The sequence below is a fragment of the Manacus vitellinus genome, unplaced genomic scaffold (assembly GCF_001715985.3).
Source record: "Manacus vitellinus isolate BGI_N305 unplaced genomic scaffold, ASM171598v3 scaffold_58_pilon, whole genome shotgun sequence".
In the NCBI taxonomy this organism is placed as follows: domain Eukaryota; kingdom Metazoa; phylum Chordata; class Aves; order Passeriformes; family Pipridae; genus Manacus; species Manacus vitellinus.
The window spans coordinates 794,335-800,334 of NW_021940671.1; the positions used below are offsets into that span (position 1 = coordinate 794,335).

The window sequence follows — 6,000 nt, forward strand, 5'->3', positions numbered from 1 at the left end:
CAATATTTTGATTTTTAAGGACTTTGCTTTTAAAGTCCTCTTAGATAAAAGAAAATAGTTAATTGCTTCTGTAGAAGCTGTTGCTGCTGAAGGTGTAACACCAACCTTAACAGCATTTGTGGGAATAACACTCCAGTTTTCTCAGTAAAAAGAATACGATTCAAATCACTGATAATTTATGAATTAGAGTTTATGATGCAAGTAAAGAGTTACTGAATTTGTCCCTGAGCCTGTGACCCCACTGAAATCAGCTACAAAACTGTTCAACATCATTGTTGCTAGAGGGGAACCTGGTCAGTGAAACTGTGGGTGCTGGCCTGGGCTCTGCCACTGAAATCAGGGACAAAACTTCCAACGGCTCCAGTGACCAAAACTTTACACAGAACTAGTGAGATTCAACTCCCAGTTTCAGTTACATAAATCTGGAGAATCTCTTCTGAAACCAGGGGAATTGCTGTGACTTAACCCAAAGGAACTGAGAGTATTTTTCTTTAGCTCTTGGAGGGGGAGAAAGAAGAAGACATCATTCTCTTCTCCTGCCTCGCCGCCGTTATCACCCAGGACTATCTGCTGTCAAAATCCTCATCTGCTTAAGCTGCAGAGGAAGAGCTGACTTCACCATTTAAGGCTTTAAGCTTTTATTGCCTGCTGAATTGTCTATTATCCTTATCCCCTTCCCTTAGCAGGTAGATTCCTTAAGAAGAAGGGACAAATTTCTGGTTTGTGTTTGTGTTTCTGCTTAGGTTTCCTAAAATTTACCATACCTTGTTCCATCAGTGTGTAAGCAGAACTGAGACAACCAGAACACTTTCACTTCGGTCCTTCTGAGCTACCTGGCTGGTTATTTTTAGATTATCACTGGTAAATTCAAAACCAAGGCCTGTAGCTGAAACACTAAACTGTACTGCAGGCTTACAAAATTCAAGTTAGTACTTCCAGAAGAGTTATTCAACTCTGTTCACCAGTGGCCTATGAAGTGACAAGCACATAATCCTCAGCCAGAGGTGCAGCATTCTTTATGTAGCACACAGAGTTTATTCATCTCTGTAAGGTCCATTGTCAGAATGAAATTTCCGTGGCTTACACAGAATTAATCAGCTTTTTTTCTTTATAAGCATGTATATGCACACAGAAGGGGATTCTGCTCTGAAAATGCAAGTCAGTGCTTTGGTAATGAGAGATAGCATGAGTTTTTCTCCTAAATGTGCCTTATAACTAAGATGTTTTGTTTTGATTACACCTGTCACTGGCTTCTTGAAGACTGGAACTTCATCCTTCTATACACATAGGCCTCTCCTGTAATAATGTCCTCTACCCAAGGGCAGGGAGCTGTGCTTTTTGCATGATAGCTTCCAAACAAATGATTTGTTGGAGACAGGCAAGTTAATGGCACAACGCTCTCAGCTCTGCAGAGCTGTGTCTGCTCAGCTTGCAAATGTGTGCCCTGGTGAGGAAAAGTGACTGTTTCTGCCTCTAACAGCACCTAAGCCATCAGCTTGGACCTCAAACGTCTATGTCCACAGAGGAAAATTCCCCCAAGCACAAACACACTCTCATTTTTACTCTTTTGTGATCCACAGGTAGATGTTCACAGCACTGTGAATATGTGACCTGCTGGAATTACCTCTGTGGATGAAATGTTGGCGGCCGCTCGAAGGGTGTGACCCACAATGGCGCGAAATACGGAGCCCAAATAAAAACCAAATTGGGGCTGGAAGGGTATCAGAAAGTGGATACACAGAAATACAAAGAAATGCCAAAGGGAAAACTAATGATTTTTTTCTCAGATCTTCCCAGGCAAATGTTGCCGAGATAGGTCAGTAGCTTCCAGAATAAATCCCACAAGAACACACGTTAAACAGCTCCTACAGTGCAAGAGCCAAAGCAGATCGGTACTATCAGCAGAAATTAAACTGACACATATTTGTCTGCAGCTCTCTCAGCTCACATTGAAGGGTTGGGGGTTTTGTGCATGAATCACTCACCCAAAATGCAAATGCAAAAATACTGAAAAACTTGTGGTTCCCAACTGCAGATGGGAGCCGTCCACAGGTGCAGATTAATATAAACCCTCCTCATTCCTTCACATGCATGGGCACACACGGGCAGGGAGCGCATCCAGGCTCTGCAGAGCCACACAGCCTTAGAATGAGCAGATGTGCCTGTTACCGGGAGGGTTTATTACAGAAATTGGGCAGCAGGAGTCTTTTCTGGCAGAACGGTAGCCAGGCTGCATTTCCCTGGGAGGAGGTGCTACATAGCGTGGAGGTTCTTCTCCCAACAGGCAGAATTATTATCTTTCTCAATCATTAAGAGAACGCAACAGATCTTATTAAGGCTCAGGTATTGGATATTGATGGGTTATAATCCAGGCTAGGAAAGGGAGATGACTTAATTTTGTGAAAAAGGGCCCAAGATGAAGCAGCAGCTGACAGAAGGCCAGTATCCCTTGAGAAGGTCATTTTCACTGGATCAGCAGCCTGCCTCCCCTTACTATTTTTTCTCTACACACAGTGAAATGTTCCTACCTCACAGTGACATTCATCTTTTCCATCCAGCAAAATCATAGCTTATTGTTGCAAAATGACATCTTTTTCTTCTTGCTTTAGAAGTGCCTTTTTATTTTGGCAATACACAGAGAGGGGAATGTTCCTCACCAAACTGATTTAAGAGAGAAAGAAATGCGGAATATTGCACTCACCTCTCCAGCACCAGGCAGCCTCCACCTCCTCAATCCATCAGTACAAACGCTCGCATCCACTGACGCCTCTCCTCTGCTTTGGCCCTTTTTCACATCAGCATCCGCGATTTGCCGCGAGCAGACACACCACGACTGCAGGGACTAACCCCACAGCCCCAGCAGGAGCAGGAACCTGCCCTTTCCCATCTTCTCCCTACGAAACACAACCGTAAAACCCCGGGATTTTCTAGAGGCGGCGGTGGGAGCACTTGTCCGGCGGCCCCCCGCGGGAGACAGGGAGGTGCTCGGCGCTCTCGCCGGGGAGCCGGGCAGGGGGAGCGCGGGGCTGGCGGCTGAGGAGGAGCCGGGCTCCAGCCGTTTCCACGCCAACCGCGGGGGTACCGCGGGCGGGGCGGCTCGGCTGCGCTCCGGCCCCGCTCCGCTGCTGCTGGCCGCCCGGGGGGCGGCCGGGCCCGCAGCCCGCACGCCGCTAGGCCCCGCACGCCCCCGCCCCGCCGCCGGCGCAGAAGGAGCACGATGGTTGACGAGACGGGTCGGGGCTCGTTCCCGGCTCCCGCTCCGCCGCACTCGCGCATTACATAATGTGAGCGGGGCACGGCGCGCATGCCGGCCTGATGCCGCGGCTCTGCCGACCCGCCCCGGGCGCTGCGCGGGGACGCCCGGCTCGGCTGGGAGGCGTCCAGCGGTGCTGTCACCGCGCGTGTTTTACAGGGAACAAGTCGCATACGTGTTGGAATGATGCAGTGACGGGAGAAAAAACAGTTTCTTTAGTTACACGGGATTCACCTGCTGTTTGCTTTCCTTCCATCACTCAGTTGCTCTCAGTATTGGGCATATGTTTCCTTCTGCTTTTGCCTTTCTGCCTTTTGCGTTTGTATGTGTGTAATTTACTACGGCTTTTTTAAATTAACGATGAGTATCATTTTCTTTTTATCTCATTAATGGATTTACCCAATTTATATTTTACATTTTTCCTTGTGTCTTTTTCCTTTCAGCTACAATACTAGTTGCATTGTTGAGTCTTCAGCCCTGATCAAATAGCTGATTTCCCCCTACACTGGTAATTTTATAGGCATGATTTGTTGCTGATACACTTCAGCTGGAGATAGCAACAGACACTCACACACACATGGGATGCAGGCATTTTTCCCACAATAAGACCAACATAATACAGCACAGAAAGCGTCTGATTCCTGTAAATTATATCACTTCCAGTACTGATATTATCAGCAGAGCTGTCACACTGATGAATTATAATAATGAAATACTTCCATGTAAAAATCAGTATACCATGTGAAGGAAAATTTCCTATAAGTACAAAATCTTAGGTGTTGTTCACACCAGAAGAGTTTGCCAGTACATCTGGACTGGCAAAGTTGTTCTGGTAAACTCCTAGCATTTAAAAAAGAAATGCCATATACCTAACTTGTATTGTTCTGCCAGCAAACCAATAATGTTCAAATCATAAATTTGCCCTGCTGTAATAAAAAATATCTCTACAGTTCTATTTCAAAATTTTAGCTTTCAGGATACATGCTCAGATGTCTTGGTGCATCTGTAAGATCAGATAGTGGTCAATTTAAAACTTTTAATAGTGTTTTGTTTTTCAGAGGCACTCTTTACTTGCAAGTGCATAAATCCCTGATATAGTTATGTTGGCAAGGGAATAGAATAAAAAAATGTATCTGTGGTAACTTAGTAGTCTGGATAATAGGATAAAAGAACAATAACAAGGTGTACAGGCTTAACTGCAATTCCATAAAGAACAAGTAGTTACTATAGAAACTGTCACATTACATGTATCTTTAGTATAGTACTTGATATGTGAGAAAAGGCATCTTCCACACACTACCCAACTGTGGCAGAAATAACAGCATCAGCCACCATCATCCTGGGGAGGAAGATCTTTGTTCGTGTGCTCTCTACAGAGAGAGCTGTTGTAGGCATTTACAGCTGCTAGAACAAAACACTTTCTTGCAGTTTTGGGGGAGGCACCTGTAAATCAACTGCTGGCAGTGAAGGAATTATGAACATGCAGTACCTGAGTAATGGAACAGGTCTGAGAAGTTCAGGGTTTTTATGCAAACATCACCATATGGGAACTTGTTGATTAATGGCAGAGTTAAAACCCAACTCAGCTGACAAATGCACCAGCAGACATGTCTAAGTTTTCTTCAGTCTCACCTTGTCCTGCATCCAGAAATTCTCAATTAGGGCCTTTCAGCATGTATTGATTGCACTACATGTAGCTAAGCTCCCACAGGAATTTAAAGAGAAATATATATCTCCAAATAGTGTTTACAGATGATTAAATGCCAAAGTCAAACAGCAGAGAAACCCAGTTCCTTAGCTCAGTACTCTAAATGTTGTTCCTTGTATACAGAGAGACTGAAAACACACAAATACCTATTGAAAATGAATAATTTGTGTGGAAACAGTAAAGGGTAGTGTGAGGGAGGTGTGATGATCTGATGGGATTTCTGTTCCCTCTTCCTGTCAGGGAGGTCACATTTATCCCATCTCAGAGCAGGCTCTCCTTTGAAGGGAGCAGTGTTTGACTGGTGAGGTGCAGCATCTACTACACAGCTTTCTGGACCTCTTGGCTGCACGGAGTTTCATTCAACTTGCCAGTGCTATTCATTGAGCAAAAGCCAAATCCTTGCCTGTTTACTGCTGCTTTTTGTTTGGGATCAATCAAAATAGATGCATTCATACATGTTTAGTTTGAAGACAATAGTGCTAAAACAGCAATGTCCTCTTAAGTGGAAAATCCCATAGGGATTTTTCTAATCAATTACCCTTTATTATACCATGACAACATCAAAATATTTATATGCACACATGCAATGTTCTCTGTGAATGTACATCTCCAAATGATAGAGGGTAAATTGAGAGGCCACATCTGGTCTGTAATAAAAATATAATAAAAGACACTTTGTATTTCATTCAATTTTCTACCAAACACCCTCTTTTTAACAAGCAATTGTAGATCTGGGTTAGATATTTATAGACAGGTCTGTGATTCTCTCAGCGTGAAGAACTGAACAGAACATTTAGAGAAGAATAAAAAGGTTGTATTTTTATTTTTAACCATTTTTCTCACGTGGAAGAGTTTAAAATAGCATCAAGTACAGATGACTGGGATCTGATATTTATAAGTAACTGGCATATTGTTGCTTTGTATCAGTGACTGGGAGATGGTGGAGAAAAAAATCATGAATGCACCTTCCATCAGGTGGTATCAGCCTGACCTCATTTGGCTTTATCACTTAGGATGTACATTCACTTTCTACCAGGAT

General features: G+C 43.9%; 1 protein-coding gene across 2 annotated transcripts in view; it reads right to left on the reverse strand.

Annotated features, from left to right (window-relative positions):
* Positions 1–3,009, reverse strand: part of GNAZ (G protein subunit alpha z) — a 52,859-nt gene extending 49,850 nt beyond the window's left edge. For both annotated transcript variants that reach the window (XM_008925750.3, XM_018081969.2), the window contains exon 1: positions 2,702–3,009. The gene's annotated coding sequence lies outside the window, so the exon portion shown is untranslated. The remainder of the gene's footprint in view (positions 1–2,701) is intronic.
* Between the last annotated feature and the right edge of the window lie 2,991 nt (positions 3,010–6,000).